The sequence below is a fragment of the Scyliorhinus canicula genome, chromosome 2, assembly GCF_902713615.1.
Source record: "Scyliorhinus canicula chromosome 2, sScyCan1.1, whole genome shotgun sequence".
In the NCBI taxonomy this organism is placed as follows: Eukaryota; Metazoa; Chordata; class Chondrichthyes; order Carcharhiniformes; family Scyliorhinidae; genus Scyliorhinus; species Scyliorhinus canicula.
This window is the reverse complement of record NC_052147.1, coordinates 223,413,149-223,438,813: the sequence shown is the minus strand read 5'-3', so window position 1 is coordinate 223,438,813 and position 25,665 is coordinate 223,413,149. Positions and strand designations below refer to the sequence as shown.

The window sequence follows — 25,665 nt, the reverse complement described above, 5'->3', positions numbered from 1 at the left end:
TTTATCTCAATGAGAACTTTTTGATTCCTCTTAAGATATTTTAGAAAAGGCTGTTGAGAATTATATTTTAGCTACATCTTTAAAACTACACATAAGCAATTTATAAAGTAAAAAGTTCAACAATTTTATTCCTAAATACAACTGATGTTCTATTGTTAATTAGCAACCCTATTATTCAACTCCAACATGACAAATATAGACTTTTTTCCATCAACTTGTACCAAACCGCTCAAAATAGTCATTTGATACAGCAAAAAAAAAGAACTTTCTTCAAGAGGGAACTAACAGGGATTAAAGTTCCAATTTTGGGTACAATCATCAGAATTATATTAACTTCAGAAGTATTTTCAATTAATGCCTGTTCATCCACTTGTTCCTTCAATGATACAAGTGTAAATATTTGAACCACCTTATACCTGATACACAGTTAACAAAAGTGCAGAACCTGCAGTTCATATTTGAAATATAGATATCAGATTCTGCACTGTAAATTCTATAATAAAAAGCTGGTATTTTGAGTCACCTTGTTTTATTTTACTCTTTCACGGAAGTGGACATCACTGGCTGGGCCACATTTATTGCCCATCCCTAACTGCCCTTGAGAAGGTGGTGGTGAGCTATCTTCTTGAATCACTGCAGACCCTGTGGTATAATTACATCCACTGTGCTATTCGGGAGGAATTTTCAGGATCTTGATTGATATATGGGATATGTGGGAAGGCAGGGTTAGGCTAGTGAGTTGGATGATCAACCATAATCATAATGAATGGCGGAGCAGGCTCGAAGAAATTAGCAAACGTGACGCCACTGTTTAAAAAAGGAGGTAGGCAGAAAGCGGGTAATTATAGGCCAGATAGCTTAACTTCGGTAGTGGGGAAGATGCTGGAATCTCTCATCAAGGAAGAAATAGCAAGGCATCTGGATGAAAATTGTCCCATTGGACAGACGCAGCATTGGTTCATAAAGGGCAGGTCGTGCCTAACTAATTTAGTGGAATTTTTTGAGGACATTACCAGTGCGGTAGACAATGGGGACCAATGGATGTGGTATATCTGGATTTCCAGAAAGCTTTTGACAAGGTGTCACACAAAAGGTTGCTGCATAAGATAACGATGCATGGTGTTAAGGATAAAGTAGTAGCACAGATAGAGGATTGGTTAATTACTAGAAAGCAACGAGTGGGGATTAATGGGTGTTTCTCTGGTTGGCAATCAGAAACTAGTGGTGTCCCATATGTCTTGTTCCCAGTGCTTTTTCAAGAAGATTAATGGGATAATTCCAGGGTTTGTGTGGGCGGGGAGAGCCCGCCGGTGAGGCGGGTGTTCTTGGAACTCTTTTGAAAGGATAGTATTAAAAATGCAAAGCGCTAGATTTTGATCAGCTGTAGTTCTATCATGACAATGAGACATTCAAAACACCCTGTGGAGGAAGAGATACCCCATCTCAAGCGGATTCCTATCTTGAAATTTAGAAGAATGAAGGCATCTCATTGAAAGGGGCTCTCATTTGGGGTGGCACAGTACCACAGTGGTTAGCATTGCTACATCACGGCATCAGGAATCCAGATTGCATTCCTGCCTTGGGCGACTGTCTGTGTAGAGTTTACAAGTTCTCCCCGTGCCTGGGTTTCCTCCGGGTGCTTCAGTTTCCTCTCACAGTCCTAAGAAGTGCAGGTTAGGTGGTTTGCCCCTTAGTGTCCAGAGGTGTGGAGGTTAGATTATGGGGGACAGGGCTGGGTGGGCCATGGTAGGGTGCTCTTTCCAAGGGTCAGTGCAGACGTTATGGGCCAAATGGTCTTCTCGCGCACTATAGGGATTCTATGATTCTACTAAACATATAAAATTCTGACAGGATTGGACAGACTGACTGGATGCAGGGATGTGGTTTGTTCTGGCTTGGGGGGTGGTCTAGAACAAGGGGTTACAGTCTCAGGGGTAGGGCCATTAAGGACTGAGATGAGGATAAACCTACTCACTCAGAGTGTGGTGAACCTTTGGAATTCTCTACCACCTACTGTGGAGGTCAAGTCGCTGAATATATTCACATATCGATTCCAAGACTATACAGGCAAGAAGAGGTATGGGGAGGGTGCTGGAGTATGGCATTAATAGAGGAACAATCATGGTCATATTGAATGACAGAGCAGGCACGAAGAGACAGGTGGCCTACTCCTCTTCCTACTTTCTATGTTTCTATGAAATGTGTCAAATGTGTCAAAAGTTGAGATGAAAAGATTTAAAATATTGACTATTTAGTCTGCAAGACATGCTAAGTTTTTTAAAATGGCAGGAGTTTTTTTTAAATGCTCTTCCCAAGAATACTCAGGACAAGAAGGAAAAATCATCACAGTCATCTAAAAACACTGTTGGAAGAGAGCAATAAACATCTCTCTCTGAAGCTAAAAGAATGTTTTTGACAATGTGTAGATATAAACCAAGTCTCAACTCCAGAATATACAGGAAAACAACTAACTTCAAACAGCCACAACATTCAACAATCTACGCCTCAAAGCCAAGCAAAGGACTCAATTGTATATTCATTAAAACTTTTTATTGGACTCCAACTTTCTTACTTCTGGTGCCTGTGTGTCTTTACATTTATTTTTTCTTGCGTTTAGTAACTAATAAACTTGCACTTCCTTTGACTCAAGAAATCCTGGTTCGATTGGCTCCTTGTTAACAAGTAATACATTTTGATTGGAAAACGTATTTACAAGGAAAATTAATTGTAAAACTTGTGTTGCAACCAGCTGAGTAGGGCTGAATAGAAGGGGAGCCACTGTAGATGTTGCAAGAAAATGGTCTCAATCTCTCAATCATTTGTGGTGCCAGGCGGGTTTAAATTTAAAGTAATGGCCATCAAAATTTCTGTTGGGTGTATTGCCCAATGGGATTCTACACCTAATGCATGTATGGGAAGCAGAGGGGAAAACGGTTTGTTCTACAATTTTCTTGAGATATTACTAAATATGTAGATCGGGGGAGTATATAAAGTATACATGGATTTTCAGGCCTTTAGCAAGGTATGACCAGGAAATTTGAAACAGATCAAAAGGTTGCGGAATAAGAAGAAAGCGAATTGGAAGAACTGGTTAGAAAGAATGAAACAGAGAAATGGAGCTTGCAGCAGTTTCTCAATGACTGGAAGTAGGCGGTGGTGTCTCTGGGATGACAACAATGGTTTGCATATAGCAGCTTTGGAAGAAAATGTTCCAACGCAGAGACAGATCAGAGGCATAATCAGCTAAAAATGGATGACAAGCTAACGGAGGTACTAATATCAGAGATAATTGAATTCTAACTCGGGGTTGGGGTTTAAAAAGGATATTAAAGCAGTATAGGGAGGTATAGATGCACAGAATTCATAGAATCCCTACAGTGCAGAAAGAGGCCATTTGTCCGATCCAGTCTACACCAACCTTCCGAAAGAGCACTCCTGAAAGAGCACTCAACCGAGGTCTACTCCCCTACCGTATCCACGTAATCTCACGAATTGACCATGGCCAATCCATCTAGCCTGCACATCTTTGGGCTGTGGTGGGGAAACAGGAGCACCCAAAGGAACCCCACCCAGACACTGGGAGAATATGCAACTCCACACGGACAGTCACCAAGGCCGGAATCGATCCCAGGACCCTGGCGCTGAGACAACAGTGCTAACCACTGTGTCACCGTGCCACCCTGATTGTGGAGCCGAAACAACTGAAAGGCACAGCCTCCAATGGTAGAAAGCGATAAATTATTAACAGGCCAGAAACAGGGAAGAGGAAAATTTGAGTAAGTTGTAACACTGAAATTTGTTCCAGAGTGTATGGATATTTTTTTTTAAGCAAAGTGACTTAACCCTCCTCAGGATAAATGCCTTCAACAACAAACCAGGACATGGCTAATCAACCAAAGACCACCACCAAATTTGAAAAAGAAAAGGTGAGGACTCACATGGTAAGGCAGTCACGTTCGTCTCCTTTTAATCTTTAAATGCTATCTGCAGAGAGACAAGGCAGAAAGGGTAATAAAATCCATGCCTGAAGAACTAAAGGCTGGAACATCATATGATCCCCAAGCCTGTTCCTTTGCAGGCCCACCAACCCAGCAAAATGACCTCTCGGTACCAAACTACAAGCAACTAGCTTTGTGACCTGCAGAAAGTCCATCGCTTTTGAGAGAATCTTGAAAATATCATTAGCCTATGGTTATTGCTGTTGAATTCACCAAAACTTCACTTCAGGAGTGAGGATGTCTTGTCATAAGGCCTGCAACACATGCTTTCCAGAACAAGACAATCATATGAATTATGAACTATTCCTATTGTTTATAACTTGCTAAAGTACACTATTCTCTTCAACTGTATTGTCCTTGAGTCTGTTTGTATGTGTGCTCATTTGGGTTGATGCTGTAGCATTATACTTGGGGGAATGCTTAAATAAACCATTTTTCTTTATTTAAACCCATGAAACACTAGCTGCTTGTTAAGCAAATTGTCCGCACTCCGATAAAAAAAGACACACTAAAAAATAGACACGCTGATTATGGGCAGTTGGGATTGGGACAGCAATTTCAACAGTTACCTCTCAACCTTTGTGAAACAAGAGATAAGATGCGATGAGGCCATGACATTAAGGATGGTAACTTAAAATTCAAAGTAGTGGTGGATCAATGGCCAACATGGATCACAAGCATGGGAAATGCAAATGCAACCTGTTCAGGACAGGAGATGTGAAGAAAAGTTCTTAATAAGCTAAAGTTTACAGAGGGTGAGGGATGAAAAACCAATCAGGAAAGTATTGGAATAGTGAATCCACAGGTGACAACGGCAATAGATGGATTGAAGGTCAAGCAAAGATGTGCTGTGCTATGAAGATGAAAATTAAGTCAGTCTTTGTGACATGAGAAGATATAGGATTTTTAAAAACTCAGATTGAGTTGAACAAAATGGCAATGTTAAGAACAGTCATTCACCATGGTTGCAAGGTGGATACAATATGTGGCAAAGGTATGTGTTTCACAGCAGTGGTCCAAGATTATGACTTCAGCTTTTACCATGGTTAACTAGGAAAACATTGTGGATCGCTGTGACCAAATATTGGACAAGCAATCAGACAAGAAACACAAAGGTCAAGAGAGGTGATGCAGATGTGTAGCTAGGTGAGCATTCATATGCAATCCAACCCCAATCTAAAGTTAGGAGCCCCAAGAGGTAGCATGTAGATAAGGAAACAAACATGGCCAAAATATATTTGTAACTCCAGAGATAATAGTGCAGGGGCAGGAAGAGAAGCTACCACTGAAGTATTATGGCTGGGCAGCCAAGAAATGGGTCACAATCAGGGCAATCCTGCTGAGCCAGACAAAGGAGTAGAAGTACGGGAGTCCTACGTTGTCGTTGAACTGGATCAAGCACTGTAGGAGGATAACGTACACTGCCACAGGATGTAATTTCTGACTTTAATTAGGATTGTTTTGATGCAGGGCAGCACTGTGGCACAGTGGTTAGCACTATGGTGCTGAGGACCCGGGTTCGAATCCCAGCCCTGAGTCAGGTGGAGTTTGCAATTTCTCCCCGTGTCTGTGTGGGTTTCACCCCACAACCCAAAGATGTGCTGGTTAGGTGGATTGGCCATGCTAAATTGCCCCTTAATTGGAAAAAAAATAATTGCGTACTCTGAATTTATTTTAAAAAGGATTGTTTTGATGTTATGGCAGACAGTAGGGGCTGGTTTAGCACACTGGGCTAAAACCCTGGCTTTTAAAGTAGACCATGCAGGCCAGCAGCACGGTTCGATTCCTGTACCAGCCTCCCCGGACAGGCGCCGGAATGTGGCAACTAGGGGCTTTTCACAATGCAGCAAGGGCAACATAATGTAAAAGGGAAAATGAAAAAGCAGCATATGGGGTTACATGATGGCACAGTAGTTAGCACTGTTGCATCACAGAACCAGGGACCTGGGTTCAATTCCAATCTTGGGTGACTGTCTGTGTTGTCTTTGCACATTGTCCCTGTGTAGACGTAAACGGGTATGATATAATCGGGATTACGGATGTCAGGCTGCAGGGTAACCAGGGATGGGAACTGAATGTCCAGGGGTATTCAGTATTTAGGAAGAACAGACAAAAAGAAAAAGGCAGTGGAGTAGCAGTACTGGTTAAAAAGGAAATTAATGGAGGGCAGCACGGTGGCGCAGTGGTTAGCATTGCTGCCTACAGCACTGAGGTCCCGGGTTTGAATCCCAGCCCTGGGTCACTGTCCATGTGGAGTTTGCACATTCTCCCAGTGTCTGCGTGGGTTTCACCCCCACAACCCAAAGATGTGCAGGTTAGGTGGATTGGCCACGCTAAATTGCCCCTCATTTGAAAAGTTATTGGGTACACTAAATGTATTTTTAAAAATTAGTGGGTACTCTAAATTTATATTTTAAAAAATTAAATTAATCCGATAGTGAGGAACGATATTAGCTTTGACAATGTGGAATCTGTATGGGTAGAGCTGAGAAACACCAAGGAGCAAAATACATTTGTGGGTATTGTATATGGACCCCAAACTGCAGAGATGATGTTGGGAATGGTATTAAACAGGAAATTAGAGACACATACGATAAAGGAACATCAGTAATTATGGGTGATTTTAATCTGTATAGAGACAGGGCAAGTCAAATTAGCCACAAATCATAGAGGAATTATTCCTGGAGTGTATACGAGATGGCTTTCTGGACCAATACGTTTAGGAACCAATTAGAGATCAAGCCATCCTAGACTGGGTACCGTGAAATGAGAACGGAATCATTGGCAATCTAGTTGTGCGGGACTCCTTGGGGATGAACAACGTTCCCGTACCAGCCTCCCCGAACAGGCGCCGGAATGTGGCGACTCGGGGCTTTTCACAGTAACTTCTTTTGAAGCCTACTTGTGACAATAAGCGATTTTCATTTAATTTCATAATATGCATCAAGGTGGAGAGTGAAGTAGTTGATTCTGAGACTAGGGTCCTGAATCTTAAAGGAAAGTACGATGATATAAAGCACGAGTTGGCTTTGATCAATCGGGAATGTTACTTAAAGGGACGACAGTGGATACACAATGGCAAACATTCAAGGAGCGCATGGGGGTACTGCAACAATTGTTTATTCCTGTCTGGCACAAAAGTAAAATGGGAAAGATGGCCAATCCATGACTTACAAGGGTAATTAGAGACAGTATTCAATCCAAGGAAGAAGCATACTTTTCCGCACAGACAGTGACCCCAAGCCAGCAATACAAATTGGCCAAGAAAATCAAGAGGTCAGAGGGTTGGGAGCAGTTTAGAATACAGCAAAGAAGCACAAAGGAATTGAATAAGAAGAGGAAAATAGAGTCCAAGAGTAAGCTTGCAGGGAACATAAAAACTGACTAAAGTTTCTATAGGTACATGAAGAGAAAAGGATTGGTGAAGTCACATGTCAGAAACAGGGGAATGTATAATAGGGGGCAAAGAAATGGCTGAGCAATTAAACACATGCTTTGGTTCTGAATTCACAAATGAGGACACAAATCAGATACCAGAAATGTTGGGGAATGCAGGGCTTAGTGAGAGGTAGGAACTGAAAGAGATCAATATTAGTAGATAAATGGTTTTGGGGAAATTGATGGGATTGAAGGCTGATAAATCCCCAGGGCCTTATAATCTACATTCCAGAGTACTTTTTTTTTAAATTTAGAGTACCCAATCATTTTTTTCCCAATTAAGGGGCAATTTAGTGCAACCAATCCACCTACCTTTTTGGATTGTGGGGGCGAGACCCACGCAAACACAGGAAGAATGTGCAAACTCCACACGGGCAGGGACCGGAGGCCAGATCGAACCCGGGTCCTTGGTGCTGTGAGGCAGCAGTGCTAACCGCTGTGCCACCCACCTCAGTGTACTTAAGGAAATGGCGTTAGAAATAGTGGATGCATTGGTGGTCACCTTCCAAGATTCTATCGACTCTGGAACAGTTCCTGCAGATTGGAGAATGGCTCATGTAACAAGGGGTTATACACCAGTAAGCCTGATGTCAGTACTGGGGAAAATTCCAGAATCATTATCAAAGATATTACAGCAGAGCACTTAGAAAATGATGGCAGAATCAGACAGAGTCAGCATGGATTTATGAAGAGAAAATGATGCTCGACTAATCTGCTGGAATTCTCCAAGGTGCAACGTGTAAAGTTGACGAGGGGGAGCCAGTGATTGTGGTATATTTGGACTTTCAGAAGACTTATGACAAAGTCCCGCACAAGAGATTAGTGTGTAAAAGTAAAGTGCATGGGATTAGGGGTAGTGTATTGAGATGAATAAAACACTGGTTGGCAGATGGGAAATAAAGAGTAGGAAGGAATTAATAGGTCTTTTTCAAATTGGCAGGCAGTGCTAGTGGTGTATCGCAGAGATCGGTGCTCAGGCCCCAGCTATTCACAATATATATTAATGATTTAGATGAGGGAACCAAATGGACAGCACGGTAGCAGAGTGGTTAGCACTATCGCTTCACACCGCCAGGGTCCCAGGTTCGATTCCTGGCTTGGGGTCACTGTCTGTGCCGAGTCTGCAGGTTCTCACTATGTCTGCATGGGTTTCCTCCAGCTGCTCCAGTTTCCTCCCACAAATTCCTAAAGAAATGCCGTTAGGTAATTTGAACATTCTGAATTCTCCCTCCCGATACCCGAGCAGGCGCCGGAATGTGGCAACTCGGGGCTTTTCACGGATTGAATCGGTTAGGACTGTATTTGCTGGAGCTCAGAAGATTTTGGGTGGGGGGGGGGGGGGGAAGAGAGCTCTTATAGATCTCATAGAAACCTATAAAATTCTAACAGGGCCAAGCAGGGTAGATGCAGGAAGGAAGTTGCCGATGGCAGAGAGTCCAGAACTAGAGGTCACAGTCTGAGGATGCAGTGTTATTGCAAGCCTACTTGTGACAACAAAGATTACTATAATATCTCCAAATTTGCAGATGACACCAAGTTGGGTGGGAGGGTGAGCTGTGAGGAGGATGCAGAGATCCTTCAGTGTGATTTGGATATGTTGAGTGAGTGGGAAGATTAATGGCAGATGGAGTATACTTTGGAGAAATGCGAGGTTATCCACTTTGGTAGCAAAATGAGACAGCAGACTATTATCTGAAGGGCCATAAATTAGGAGAGGGGAATGTTCAATGAGACTGGGTGTCCTCGTATGCCAGTCACTGAAGGTAAGCATGCAGATACAGCAGGTGGTAAGAAGGCAAATGATATGTTGGCCTTCATAGCGAGAGGATTCAAATATAGGAACAGGGATGTCTTGTTGCAATTATACAGGGCCTAGGTGAGGCCATACCTGTAATATTGTTTGCAATTTTGGTCTCCTTACCTGAGGAAGGATGTTCTTCCTCTGGAGGGAGTGCAGCAAAAATTTGCCAGACTGATTCCTGGGATGGCGGGACTGACGTAATAGGAGAGATTGAATCGGTTAGTACTGTATCCGCTCGAGCTCAGAAGGATGGGGGGAGGAGGGGGGGGGGGGGGGGGGGGGGGGTTTGGATCTCTCTCATAGAAACCTATAAAATTCTAACAGGGCTAGATGCAGGAAGGATGTTCCTGATGGCGTGGAGTTCAGAACTAGGGGTCACAGTCTGAGGATACGGGGTAAACTATTGAGGACAGAGACAAGGAGAAATTTCTTCATCCAGAGAGTGGTCGGCCTGTGGAATTCATTACCGCAGGAAGTAGTCGAGGCCAAAACATTATACGTTTTCAAGAAGCAGTTAGTTATAGCACTTAGGACGAAGGGGATCAAAGGATATGGGGTAAATCAGGATTACGCTGTTGAGTTGAGAGGCAGCATGTCTCAAATGAATTATTTCCTGAATTACCTCACTGAAACGACAACTAGGCTATAGGGTTCAGACCCACCATAACTCCAAAGCATCCATGCTACCAAGGGACTAAAGCTCACAACTCTTTAGATAATATGAAATTTACTGTATCACGCCGTTGATGCATACTTTGTCTAAATTACGGGTCAACATAGAAAATGCTTTGTATGGGTAGCTAGGCAGCTGTGTGCTTGGGATAAAAAAAGAAACCTGGATGCTACATATGGATAAAAAGGTTAAATTCTGGTGTTACCTTTTTGTGGTGGTACCTGTGATTGGCTGAGTGTCTGAGTGCCCTTCTTCACTATTTGACCCAAAGAACCATCTAAGCAGGAGATTCTGAATTCCAATCACTTTCAGTATTCAATCAATGGAAATAGCAAGAAAAATGATACCTGTGTTAGAGCGGGTTACAAGGTCTGGGCTTGCCTGCATGCTATAAATAGAAGTTAAACTGTGTATGGTCATGAAATGTAGTTTACATCCCATGAACAGTTTACAAAGAGCTCACGTGAAAAAGTGAGTTACAGTTGGTAACAATTCAGGGGAGGCAGTGGCACAGTGGTATTGTCACTGGGCTAGTAATCCAGAGACCCAGGGAACTTGGGTCCCTGGGGACCTGAGTTCGAAATCCACCAGGACAGATGGTAGAATTAGAACACAATAAAAAATCTGGGATTAAAAGTCAAATGATGACCATGAAACCATTGTCAATTATCATAAAAACCCATCTGGTTCACTAATGTCCTTTAGGGAAGGAAATCTGTCATCCTTATCTGGTCCGGCCTGCACGTGACTCCAGACCCACAGCAATGTGGTTGACTCGTAAATGCCCTCAGTGATGGGCAATGAATGCTAACCCAGCCAGCGATGCCCACATCCCACAAACGAATAAAGAAAAAAAAAATCTGTGAACTGTGGCCTGTGTCTTCCATTTACTTCACTAGACATTTTTTAAAAATCAGAAAGATAGGCATTTTAATTTTAAAAACAAATTGATGTGAATGACAATTTGTATAAACTACAATTCACAGGTGACACGATATTTTCTTTCTCATTCAATGAATATATTCCCATAGTTCTTGAAGGAAACATTTCTAATTTTTTTAGAAATCGTAACATGAAACTTTGCGAATTATTAAATTTGTAAAATTGTCGGATGGTAACTTAGAAGGCACAATGACTGAAATTTCAAAAATAACTCATACCTAGCTATCTGATGGCTGAAATAAAATGTGATGCCAACACCACAGCAATAACAGAAATTCTGCTCCACCTTTACTGACAGAATGCTGTGGATAGAATTTTGTATGAAGTACATTAGAAATGGACAATTGTGAGATAAATTTATTTCTCGTATGTTGCTAACACTATTTATAAACCTAGAATAATTTGTGAGCGAGTTCTTTATGGTGTGTGGTTGGAATTGCAAAACTGCTGGTTTGTCAAAGCCAGTTCACACAGTAATCTAGATGTCTGTCACCATGCTGAAGGTGTCATGCTGTATTTGGAATTCAAGGCTGCCAGTTTATCGAGGCTAAATCCCATTGTGCAGACTTGTTTATCATAATATCGTTCTGGAATTCAAGGTTGCAGGATAAACAAGTCACGAGTACAAAATTAGGACAAGCAGGATCATCAATAAGAGACATCAAAATTGAATAAAGATCATTAATTTTCACAGTAGATTATTCTTCTCAGGGTTGTTTACTGCAGAATCTTGTCACAAAATGGAACATATTTCAAACAGTTCTGGTAAGTGCTTCTGTCCATTTTAATAATACCATGTGAATTTTAGCCACTTTGCTTGTGGATCACATGTGTTCAAAATCAGGTTAGCTGCGAACTCGGCCTGTCCCTTCAACAACATTGCTCAGATTGGGGAGCTAGTCTAAATACATTCTTGTGTCAGACTTCTATTGCTTTGGATACTTGAGTGAGAAAAGTACATTTCTAGCTGCAGGTCAGGGGAAAAAATATTTACTGTCCTTTTTCTTAATGACTTTTATACTTCGTAACAGGAGTATGACAGAAACTTTTGTATACAGACATATGAATTAGGATTATGTCACTCGGCCCCTCGAGCCTGCTCCACCATTCAATAAGATCATGGCTGATCTGATTGTAACCTCAAACCCACATTCCTGCTTACCCCAGGTAATCTTTCACCCCCTTGTTAATCAAAAATCTATATCTACATTAAAAATATTCAAACACTGCTTCCACTGCCTTTTGAGATAGAGTTCCAGTGACTTGCAATCTTCGGAGGAAAAAAATTCTCATCTTAAACGAGCAGCCCCTTATTTTCAAGCAGTTATCCCTAGGTCTAGATTTTCCAACAAGAGGAAACATTCTCTCTGCAACCACCCTGTCAATACACTTACGAGCAGCACGGTAGCACAAGTGGTTAGCACAGTGGCTTCACAGCGCCAGGGTCCCAGGTTCGATTCTCCACTGGGTCACTGTCGGTTGGAGTCTGCACGTTCGCCCCGTGTCTGCGTAGGTTTCCTCCGGGAGCTCCGGTTTCTTCCCACAGTACAAAGACGTGCAAGTTAGGTGGATTGGGAATGCTAAATTGCCCTTCGTGTCCATAAAGATTAGATGGGGTTATTGGGTTACTCACCACCGTGAATTGGAAATATATCGCTGTTCCTTCACTGTCGCTGGGTCAAAATCCTGGAACTCCCTCCCTAACAGCACAGTGAGTACCGACACCTCAAGGACTGCAGTGGTTCAAGGAGGCAACGCACCACCATCTTCTGAAGGGCAAGTGATGGGTTCCACAAAAGCTGGGGTTTGTTCATTCTGCATTATGGAGAGTTGGTTACTGTTGATTTGTTTGCGGGGAGGGGGTTAATGTGTTGATGGGTTTATTGTTGTTGGAAAATGTAAAAAAGTTGAAAATTTGGAATAAAAAAACATTTTTAAAATAAATATCTCGCCATTAAAACAATAAACTTCTTTTTTATTCTTCCTGCTAAAATGGACAATTTGCTCCCCCATTATATTCCATTTGCCAGAGTATTGCCCACTCATTTCGCCTATCTATGTCCCTTTGTAGTCTCCTTTCATCCTCTTCACAATGCACTTTGCTACCTATCTTTGTGTTATCAGCAACTTCAGCAACTCTCCAATCAGTCCCTTCATCCAATTAATTTACATAAATTGTAAAAGATTGAACCCCAGCACACCACTCTTCACATCTTACCAACCACAAAAAGATCCATTTATGCCAAATGTTTCAGCGAGCCAATCGTCTATCCGTGCTAATATGTTGCTGCACACACCATGAGCTTTTATTTTACATAATAGCCTTCAATGAGGCACTTTATCAAATGTCTTCTGGAAATTAAGTACAGTACATCTACCAGTTGCACCTTATCCGCAGCACGTGTGACTTCTTCAAAGAACTCCAATAAATTGGTTAAACACGATTCCCCTTTCACAAAACCTCCTTGCCTTGAATTTTTCCAAGTACCTTGCTTTAACACCTTTAACAATGGTTTCTAACATTTTCCCTATGACAGATGTTAAGCTAACTAGCCTGTAGTTTCCTGCTTTCTGTCTCCCTTCCTTTTTGAATAAAGGAGTTACATTTGCTATGTATCAATCCAATCCAATCCAATCCCTTCCCCAAATCTAGGAAACTTTGAACATTAAAACCAATGCATCAACTATCTCATCAGCCACTTCTTTCAAAAACCTAGGGTGAAGTCCATCCAGACTAGGGGATGTCAGCCTGCAGATCAATACAACTTTCTTGGTGATTGTAATTTTCCAGAGTCTCTCCCTCCCATTTCCTGATTTACAGCTATTTCTGGGGTGTTACATGTGTCTTCTCTAGTGAAAACAGATGCAAAATACTTGTTTAATGCATCCACCATAGCCCTACTTTTCATTAACAATTCCCCCGACTCACTTTCTATAGGACCAATGCTCACGTTGTTAACTTTATTTATTTCATTACCTATAGAAGCTTTTACTGTCCGACTTTATAATACAGGCTAACTTTCCCTCGTGGTTTTCCCCTCCTTATCAAGCATTTTGTCATTCTTTCATATTCTTTATATTATTCCCAAACTTCTGATCTGCCATTGCCTTTGCACAAAGATATGATTTTTTTCTTTAAGTTTAATACTGTCCTTAATCTTTTTAGTTAACCACGGATGACAGCCCCTCCTCTTAAATTTTTTTTTTCTCATTGCAATCTATCGCAATCCAAAGAACAATTCGCCATGTACATTCAATAAAATTAAGAGAAAAGAATATTTGCTTGGAATATTATGAAGTTAGAACATTACATGGCTCAGTGACCATTACAAACTAAACAAATAATGACATTTTGCCATTCAGGTCAGCTCACGAGGAAAAATAATTCTTTCAACATGTACTGTGCTAGCTGGATAAAAATCAAAAGGACTTATAACTAAATGGAATTATCTAGCCCTGAACTCTAAAATACAAAGGCAACACACCTCCAGTTCCACTCTATATAGGAACCAAATATTTGGACTTGATCTCTTTTCAGGTAATCAACCACAGGTTTGCAATCTAATGAATTTGTAATGTTTAGCGCATTACCACAACAAAAGAGCAAAATTAAATGCAATTCTCAGTAACCCCACTTTTAAAATTGTTTTTAAAAACAACAATTGATTGCGACTTGCAAGCCATGTCATCCTGAAAATTAGACAAGTTACAAATTCTGTGTCCTTAAAGGTTTGGTCACCGCAACCTCGTCGTGAGATCATAAATAGGCAATTATTCCCACATTTCTATTACTCACTACATTTATCATCCATCCAACTAGAGGCTAAGGTCCATTTCTGTAATTAACCATTTACAGCCTTCAACGGCATGAAGGCCTCCAAATTATACTTTGAAAATAAGGTAAGAAATCTTAGCATTGCCTGTTTTCAAACTACACAGGTTGGTTGATTAGCATTACTTCTGTAAGTTTAAATAGCGCTGCGAGGTATTTTATATACACATATGCAATGCTCAGCATCATTCACAACTCCTTTGATACTGAAGCAGACCATGTCCAAATGCAGCAAGACCTGGACAATATTCAGGCATGGTCTGACAAGTGGCTAGTAACATTCATTCGCACCACACAAGTGCAATCGACATGATGCACTGGAGGAACGCACCAAGGTTTCTTAGGCAGCCTAAAATTCCACAGCCACTCCCATCAAGAACAACAACAGCAGCAGATATTTGGGAGCATGGACACAAGCACATGGAACAAGAAAAGGCATAACTGTGTGGCTTCACATGTTTCAAACTGAACATCTACAAAATTACATTACTAGGCATCCAAACTCTGCACCCGAACTCCTGGGTCCATTTGTCTGTTCGTTCAGGTTAAACCAGTGTGCAACCTTGATGTCCTGTTTAAACTTCAACTTAGATTCAGACATATGCCTCAAATGATAAAGATCATTTTGCTTCTCCCTCCACAATCTTGTTGCCAGTATCATTATCAAACTCCTACTGTCAATGACTTAACTGTGCTTTTACAATCAAGACTGGACTTCTCTTCGGAGCATTTACAAATGCTAACTCATCTAAAATTCAACCTCTTGCATCATATCACACTTCCATATCACCCTTAACCTTCCTGACCTCCCCTGGTTCCCTATGCCCTAATTTTCCATCAAAATCCATATTCCAATGCTGAAATCTCCTTCAGTTCTACATCATCATAGCAGTTCCCACTCATCCTATTGCCTATCCTTGCATTCCAGTGCTCTTCACTAGGGAGAGCCTCAGTGCTACCATCAGGAGAAATAGGGAAGTATACAAACATTTACGCAATTTTTTGTTTATTCATATTTAAGTTATGAGAGCTGCTGGCACAGCCAAAAATTATTGATCGAATGATCGAAGATATGGTGTCTAGGGTGGAGTAGAAATCTCCATTATGGCCTATTTCTTTTTTTCATGCTTGGGATGTGGCCGTTGCTGGCTGGGTCAGCATTTGTTGCCTATCCATAATTGCCCTTGAACTGAGTGGCTTGCTTGGCCATTAAGAGTCAACCACAGTAAGAGTCACATGTAGGCTGGACCTGGTAAGGACGGCAGATTTCCTTCTCTGAAGGACATTAGTGAACCAGATGGGTTTTTTTTAAAATGAGAATTGGCAATAGTTTCATAGACATCATCATACTTTTGATTTGATTTTTTATTTGAATTCAAATTTAACCATCTGGGATTCGAACCCAGGTCTGCAGAGCATTACCCTGGGTCTTTGGATTACTAGCCGAGTGACAATACCACTAGGCCACCACCTCTCCCTCCTGCTTGCAGTTGATTGGGGTGAAGGTAACTCCAAAATGCAAAAACAAATTCAATTTAAATCATTTTAACCAGAATGTTCAGTTTTTGTGCATGGAACCTTTTATGTATGAACTCTCAAGAATAATGAGCAAAGCAATCAACCTGAACGGAGAACAGCCCTTGTTGCCCACGAACTCAGGCAATTCAACATTGACGTTCCTGCCCAGGCAAAGGGCAGCTTAGGGAAGGTGGTTGTGGTTACACCTTCTTCTGGAGAGGCAAACCCAAGGAGCAGCCCACGACACATTGAATTGAATTCGGCATCAAGAACAAAATCATCAACAGACTCTCAGAGCTCTCTGTCAGCATCAACGAGAGCATCATAACCCCCCTCCTATAACGTGTCAAGAACCAGCCGGCAACATTTGTGAGTGCCGAGGCCTGGAAAGGTTTTTGACCATGCACTCAAATCTAATTTTGACTTCCTGGCTCATTCTCTCCTGTGAGAAATATATCACAGCTCCAGGGTCCTATGTTTGACTCCCAGCTTGGGCCACTGGCGGAGTCTGTACGTTCTCCCCGTGTCTGTGTGGGTTTCCTCCGGGTGCTCTGAGTTCCTCCCACAGTCCAAAGATGTGTAGGTTAGGTGGATTGGCTATGTTAAATTGCCCTTAGGTGATTAGGTGGGGTTACTGGGTTAAGGGGATAGGGTGGAGGGTGCTATGTCTTTTCGTCCGACGTCATTTCGTCCAACGACACTTCGTCCACGTCTTTTGGTCCAACGTCTTTTTGTCCGCACGTCTTTTGGTCCAACGTCTTTTTGTCCAATGATTTTTTTCGTCAAAGACTTTTTGTGACTTGTTACGTTTTTTTGTCGGATGATTTTTTTTGTCAAAGACTTTTTGTGACTTGTTACGTTTTTTGTCGGATGATTTTTTTTGTCAAAGACTTTTTGTAACTTGCTTGTTGACTTTTTGAACTCCTGAAAACTAATGAATTAGAAAGGGAGATGCGGCAGGTGGAAAGTCAGGGGGTTTTGCGTTCCATGTTTTCCCCTATATTTCCACTCGACAAACGAGGCATTTCCCAATCATGCATATTCCATTTTAAAAACTGGTGCTGTACACCTCTATGAGCCAAGGTCTGTCTATGATAGCGCAGCGGCATGTTAAGGATTTTCGTTTCTAACCCCTGACCTGCTGAAAGCTACTCTGTGCTCAGTAACTCTGAGAGTGACACAATATGATCTGTGCCTGATGATTTTTTTCCTTCCTCTATTTCTATGGGAAGGTAGGGTGCCGATGTGACACCTTGTTGGTGCCTCCTCCTGGCAGTATAGCTCAGATCAGCAACTAGTCTCATGGAAAATGATGTGACAATGCAATATGCAGCCGACTGGAATATCCCTGCACTTTTGCTGTAGCCTTTACCCCAGAAGCTTACTGTGGCATATTGTAACCTCTGAGAACTGGCGTTCAATGAAGACACGTTAACCATTATGTATTTTCAAGAAGAACAGTCTCTGAACATCTATAAACTATCACAGTTGCTATGGTGACAACTGTGTAATCTGTAATTGTTTTTTGTCAACAGTTTATCATTTTTCAACTTGCATTTTACTTGCATTTTATCAATTACTTGCATTTTAGCAATTAAATGGTTTTATACGGAGTTAATTTGTAATTGGATAATTGGACAAAAAGACGTTGGACCAAAAGACGTGCGGACAAAAAGACGTTGGACCAAAAGACGTGGACGAAGTGTCGTTGGACGAAGTGACGTCGGACGAAAAGACGCGACACGAGGGTGGAGGTGTGGGCTTAAGTAGGGTGCTCTTTCCAAGGGCTGGTCCAGACTCTATGAGTTGAATGACCTCCTTCTCAACTGTAAATTTAATGATTCTATAAAACACCAAGACTGGTTCGACGAGAATGACAACACCAGCCAAGACTTCATCGACAAGAAAAGGAAAGCTCGCCGCGCCTGGCAAAACAACATAACCAGCAAGGCAAAGAGGAGAACTCATCAATCAGCCAAAACAGAGGTACAAAAGAAAAACTAGGGCAATCAAGAACCAATGGCGGACTGCGAAAGCTAAGGAGCTGCAACTCTTTGCCGATAAACAGGACACCTGGGGACTTCTTCAGTGCCACCCAACACTCCAGGCCTCAAACCAGTGCAGAGTAAAGACGGAACTCTTTTTCAAAAAAAGATAATTTACTGAAGACATATTCACAGCATATATAGAATACAAAAATAGGAACAACCCATAAAATTAAACAACAACAAACACCACATAACATATGAACAATACATGTAACACTATAACGATACAATAAAACAGGAGCCCTATATACACACAAATATGACATCACCGACAGGGCTAGTTTTCTCTGTCTGGAGAAAATCAAGTTCGCCTTGAGGAGGTCAATAGAATAGAAATAGAAAAATACAGCAATGAACAGGCCCTTCGGCCCACGATGTTGTGCCGAACTTTTGTCCAAGGTTAAGAACAAATTTATCTACACTCCATCATTCTACCGTAATCCATGTACCTATCCAATAGCCGCTTGAAGGTTCCTAATGTTTCCGACTCAACTACTTCCACAGGCAGTGCATTCCATGCCCCCACTACTCTCTGGGTAAAGAACCTACCTCTGACATCCCCCCTATATCTTCCACTATTCACCTTAAATTTATGTCCCCTTGTAATGGTTTGTTCCACCCGGGGAAAAAGTCTCTGACTGTCTACTCTATCTATTCCCCTGATCATCTTATAAACCTCTGTCAAGTCGCCCCTCATTCTTCTCCGTTCTAATGAGAAAAGGCTGAGCACCCTCAACCTTTCCTCGTAAGACCTACTCTCCATTCCAGGCAACATCCTGGTAAATCTCCTTTGCGCCTTTTCCAAATCTTCCACATCCTTCCTAAAATGAGGCGACCAGAACTGCACACAGTACTCCAAATGTGGCCTGACCAAGGTTTTGTACAGCTGCATCATCACCTCACAGCTCTTACATTCAATCCCTCTGCTAATTAACGCTAGCACACCATAGGCCTTCTTCACAGCTCTAGCCACTTGAGTGGCAACTTTCAAAGATCTATGATCATAGACCCCAAGGTCTCTCTGCTCCTCCACATTGCCAAGAATCCTACCGTTAACCCTGTATTCCGCATTCATATTTGTCCTTCCAAAATGGACAACCTCACACTTTTCCGGGTTAAACTCCATTTGCCACTTCTCAGCCCAGCTCTGCATCCTATCTATGTCTCTTCGCAGCCGACAACAGCCCTCCTCACTATCCACAACTCCACGAATCTTCGTATCGTCTGCAAATTTACTGACCCACCCTTCAACTCCCTCATCCAAGTCATTAATGAAAATCACAAACAGCAGAGGACCCAGAACTAATCCCTGCGGTACACCACTGGTAACTGGGCTCCAGGCTGAATATTTGCCATCCACCACCACTCTCTGACTTATATCGGTAAGCCAGTTCGTTATCCAACTGGCCAAATTTCCCACTATCCCATGCCTCCTTACTTTCTGCATAAGCCTACCATGGGGAACCTTATCAAATGCCTTACTAAAATCCATGTACACCACATCCACTGCTTTACCTTCATCCACGTGTTTGCTCACCTCCTCAAAGAATTCAATAAGACTTGTGAGGCAAGACCTACACCTCACAAATCCGTGCTGACTATCCCTAATCAAGTAGTGTCTTTCCAGATGCTCAGAAATCCTATCCCTCAGTACCCTTTCCATTACTTTGCCTACCACTGAAGTAAGACTAACTGGCCTGTAATTCCCAGGGTTATCCCTATTCCGTTTTTTGAACAGGGGCACGACATTCGCCACTCTCCAATCCACTGGTACCACCCCTGTTGACAATAAGGACGAAAAGATCATTGCCAGCGGCTCTACAATTTCATCTCTTGCTTCCCATAGAATCCTTGGATATATCCCGTCAGGCCCGGGGGACTTGTCTATCCTCAAGTTTTTCAAAATGCCCAACTCATCTTCCTTCCTAACAGGTATCTCCTCAAGCTTACCAGTCTGTTTCACACTGTCCTCTCCAACAATATGGCCCCTCTCATTCGTAAATACTGAAGAAAAGTACTCGTTCAAGACCTCTCCTATCTCTTCTGACTCAATACACAATCTCCCGCTACTGTCCTTGATCGGACCCACCCTCGCTCTAGCCATTCTCATATTTCTCACATATGTGTAAAAGGCCTTGGGGTTTTCCTTGATTCTACCCACCAAAGATTTTTCATACCCTCTCTTAGCTCTCGTAATCCCTTTCTTCACTTCCCTCCTGGCTATCTTGTATCCCTCAAGCACCATGTCTGAACCTTTGTTTCCTCAGCCTTACATAAGTATTCTTCTTCCTCTTAACAAGACATTCAACCTCGCATGTCAATCATGGTTCCTTCACTCGACCATCTCTTCCTTGCCTGACAGGGACATACATATCAAGGACACGTAGTATCTGCTCCTTGAACAAGTTCCACATTTCAATTGTGTCCTTCCCTGACAGCCGATGTTCCCAACTTATGCACTTCAGTTCTTGTCTGACAGCATCGTATTTACCCTTCTCCTAAACCTTGCCCTGTTGCACGCACCTATCCCTCTCCAGTACTAAAGTGAAAGTCACAGAATTGTGGTCACTATCTCCAAAATGCTCTCCCCCCCCCCCCCCCACTAACAAATCTATCACTTGCCCTGGTTCATTACCGATTACCAAATTCAATATGACCTCCCCTCTGGTCAGACAATCTACATACTGTGTTAGAAAAGCTTCCTGGCCACACTGCATAAACACCACCCCATCCAAACTATTTGATCTAAAGAATTTCCACTCAATATTTGGTAAGTTGAAGTCACCCATGACTACTACCCTGTGACTTCTGCACCTTTCCAAAATCTGTTTCCCAATCTGTTCCTCCACATCTCTGCTGCTATTGGGGTGCCTATAGAAAACGCCCAACAAGGTGACTGCTCCTTTCCTATTTCTGACTTCAACACATACTACCTCAGTAGGCAGATCCTCCTCAAACTGCCTTTCTGTAGCTGTTATACTATCTCTAATTAATAATGCAATCCCCCTCCCCACCTCTTTTACCACCCTCCCTAATCTTATTGAAACATCTATAACCAGGAACCTCCAACAACCATTTCTGCCCCTCTTCTATCCAAGTTTCCGTGATGGCCAATACATCGTAGTCCCAAGTACCAATCCATGCCTTAAGTTCACCCATCTTATTCCTGATGCTTCTTGCGTTGAAGCATACACACTTCAACCCATCTCCGTGCCTGCAAGTAGTCTCCTTTGTCAGTGTTACCTTCCCCACTGCTTCACTACACACTTTGACATCCTGAACATCGGCTACCTTAGTTAGAACGAACAAAGAACAAATAAAGGTACAGCACAGGAACAGGCCCTTCGGCCCTCCAAGCCCATGCCGACCATGCTGCCCGACTAAACTAAAATATTCTGCACTTCCTGGGTCTGCATCCCTCTATTCCCATCCTATTCATGTATTTATCAAGATACCCCTTAAATGTCACTATCGTCCCTGCTTCCTCTGGTTCCAGGCACCCACTATCCTCTGTGTAAAAAACTTGCCTCGTACATCTACTCTATACCTTGCCCCTCGCACCTTAAACCTATGCCCCCTAGTAATTGACCCCTCTACCCTGGGGAAAAGCCTCTGACTATCCACTCTGTCTATGCACCTCATTAAGTTTGTAGACCTCTATCAGGTCGCCCCTCAACCTCCGTCGTTCCAGTGAGAACAAACCAAGTTTATTCAACCGCTCCTCATATCTAATGCCCTCCATACCAGGCAACATCCTGGTAAATCTCTTCTGCACCCTCTCTAAAGCCTCCACATCCTTCTGCTAGTGTGGCAACCAGAATTGAACACTATATTCCAAGTGTGGCCTAACTAAGGTTCTATACAGCTGCAACATGACTTGCCAATTCTTATACTCAATGCCCCGGCCAATGAAGGCAAGCATGCCGTTTGCCTTCTTGACTACCTTCTCCACCTGTGTTGCCCCTTTCAGTGACCTGTGGACCTGTACACCTAGATCTCTCTGACTTTCAATACTCTTGAGGGTTCTACCATTCGCTGTATATTCCCTACCTGCATTAGACCTTCAGTTGCTGGACTACAAGTCCGGTTCCCATTCCTCCGCCAAATTAGTTTAAACCCTCCCAAAAAGTACTAGAAAACCTCGCTCCCAGGATATTGGTGCCCCTCTGGTTCGGATGCAACCCGTCCTGCTTGTACATGTCCTACCTTCCCCAGAATGCGCTCCAATTATCCAAATACCTGAAGCCCTCCCTCCTACACCATTCCTGCAGCCACGTGTTCAACTGCACTCTCTCCCTATTCCTAGCCTCGCTATCACGTGGCATCGGCAACAAACCAGAGATGACAACTCTATCTGTCCTGGCTTTTAACTTCCAAACTCCCTAAACTCGTTTATTACATCCACACCCCTTTTCCTACCTACATTGTTGGTACCAATGTGCACCCTCCCTCTTAAGGATCCTGAAGACATGATCCGAGACATCCCTGGCCTTGGCACCCGGGAAGCAACATACCTTCCGGGAGTCTCACTCACGACCACAGAATCTCCTATCTATTCCCCTAACCATTGAGTCTCCTATCACTATTGCTTTTCTATTCCCCCCCCTTCCCTTCTGAGCCCCAGAGCCAGACTCAGTGCCAGAGACCTGGCCGCTAGGGCCTTCCCCCAGTAGGTCATTCCCCCCAACAGCATCCAAAATGATATACTTGTTTTGAAGGGGAACAGCCACGAGGGATCCCTGCACTATCTGCCCGTTTGTTTTCTTTCCCCTGGCTGTAACCCAGCTCCTCTTGTCCTGTACCTTGGGTATGGCTACCTCCCTGTAACTCTTCTCTATTACCCCCTCTGCCTCCTGGATGATCCGAAGTTCTTCCAGCTCCAGTTCCCTAACACAGTCTCTGAGGAGCTGGAGTTGGGTGCACTTCCCGCAGGTATAGTCAGTTGGAACACCGGTGGTATCCCTCACCACCCACATCCTACAGGAGGAGCATGCAACTGCCCTAGCTTCCATTCCCTCTTACCTTACAGAATACAGCTGCACTGTGGACCAACTGGAACTCCGCCCTCCGACTCTGCTCCCAGTCAGCTGTACTCTCTGTAAACTCCCGGCTCCCTTCACTCTTTGAGGAAATGTAGGAAATGAAATGAAAAGGAGCACCTTGCTCCCTCGTCACCTAACTCCCTCAGTCACCAAACTCTCACTATAGCACTCAAATGCACCCAAATGCAGCACTCCCTCAGTCACCAAACTCTCACTATAGCACTCAAATGCACCCAAATGCAGCACTCCCTCAGTCACCAAACTCTCACTATAGTACTCAAATGCACCCAAATTCAGCACTCCTTCAGTCACCAAACTCTCACTATAGCACTCAAATGCACCCAAATTCAGCACTCCGTGCAAACGATATAAGGGTTCGTCCGGAGGTGGCAGCCGTGGGGGTAGTTTAGTGTAGAGTACGCAGTTAAAAAAGGTGGGACGTGTGACAGAGGAAGACGGCTTTTGCACTATGTTTATATTTGTATGTACACTGTGTCTTTTACTGTTATAAAACCATAAATACCTCAATAAAATGTTTATAAAAAAATATGACATCGAGCAAGACGATAAACATTTTTATTTCTTAGTAAAACAAAATAATGAATCCTCCTGCCCCTTAATAGTCAACAGAATTACTATTCTCTCTCCCCACCCCTGCTGACGGTCTAGTAGTTCTTGAAAAAGTCAATGAACAGCTTCCACCTCAGAGAACCCTTCATCCGAACCTCTAATGACAAACTTGATCTCCAAATGAAGGAACTCAGCAAGATCCTGTACCCATGACCCAGTGCTTGGCGGTTCTGAGCCTCGCCAATTGGGCAAAATTCTCCTTTGTGCCAGTAAGGAGGCGAATGCCATGACGTTGGCCCCATTTCCCACCAGGACACCAGGATCCTCTGATATACGAAAGATAGGCTACCCATGGAGGAGGCGTGACCACTACCCTCACCACCCGAGACAGCTCATCCATAACACCCTTCCCAAACCCCATTAGTTTTGGACATAACCAGAACATGTGAACACGGTTCGCTGGCAATCCGGCACATCGTGTACATTGATCAGCCAAAGGAATCTTGGTTCTTAGGTCTTCTGCTACACCATATGGTTACACCAATCAGCTGTTGCTGGACCGGCGTTTCATTTTGCCCATTTAGGTACCACGCATTCCATTTCTGGTGATCATATAACTATTCTAACATGTTTGAAGACTCATTCCAAAACATGCTTCGCAAGATCAGGTCAGTTGCTGGTTCCTGTTCTGATAATTCATTTGGGCTTCGGCATCTTCTTCAGGGTGGATTGCTTCCTCTTCCATTTTCTCACCAGTTTTTCATGAACAAATTCCCTCGCTGGATTCAGAATGCTAGGAGCTCGTAACTTTATTTGGAGTTAGCAATGATAGCTTGATACCAGCTTCATACTTCATTCTTTTTTCTGGATGGCCCATTTCAGAGTATTGTCCACTACGTACGGTCTACTCATTGTGGGCCTCTTATACTCCCAAACATCAACTTGGCAACACAGCCCATATTCCCCACTTAATCACATACACCAACTTATAAAGCTGAGTAAAACATACACTTCATATGCAAGAAAAGCGGGGGATGACTTCTATGTCAAGTAAAGGCCTAAATGCGAATTCTGGCATGTAAAAAGATTGCCTTATTCACTGGGTCAACTTACACACCATGATCTACTGTATATCAAGATTCCACCTTTCACATTCCGCTGCTTGTTTATCTTTATCTCACCCTTTATCCACCCTACTTCCCCTTTCTACAATTCCCTCCCTCATTCCACCTTAGCTTCTGCAGAACAACATTATCCGCAATGAATTTATTTGAAATCAATGTCCTGTCCCTATGCTCATCACTGCAACTGATCCACTTACTTTCTTGTCCTGCACATCTCACACAGCTTCATGCTCAAAATCAACTCCTTGACTCACGCTCATGGTCAATACTGAATATAGTCAACCAACACCAACCCCACCCCGGTTGGCAGCTATTGCTGACCAAATTCTGTACAACAATTTCCTTATATCCATTTTTCTGGATTGGCCTGCCATGCCAGCCCCACATATCGACCATCACTTAACATCTCAAAAACACCAACCCCAGTCACTTTAGTGGTCTAGCCAACTCTCATTCACTCCCAAGCTCCATCATACCATCTGTAATAATAGTTATACCTCTATAACTGTTGCCTCGTACCCCTTGGATCTCACATACCCACCAGCCCCACCACTCCTCTGAACGACAATTCTTTAGCATCTAACCAGAAGGTTGCGCTTCAATGTATATGTCCACCTGCAGTATACCTTCAAGTGGTTGGATCATTCGCTCTGCAGCTGAACTGTTTATTTATCCAATA

At 42.9% G+C, this 25,665-nt stretch overlaps 1 protein-coding gene across 2 annotated transcripts in view; it reads right to left on the bottom strand.

Annotated features, from left to right (window-relative positions):
* The window catches only part of psmd14 (proteasome 26S subunit, non-ATPase 14), a 169,620-nt gene that overhangs the window by 132,357 nt on the left and 11,598 nt on the right, over nt 1–25,665 (bottom strand). Inside the window, exon 2 of one of the 2 annotated variants that reach the window (XM_038789660.1) lies at nt 3,939–3,984. The exons of the other annotated variant lie outside the window; for it this stretch is intronic. The gene's annotated coding sequence lies outside the window, so the exon portion shown is untranslated. The remainder of the gene's footprint in view (nt 1–3,938; nt 3,985–25,665) is intronic. 2 annotated transcript variants of the gene reach the window in all.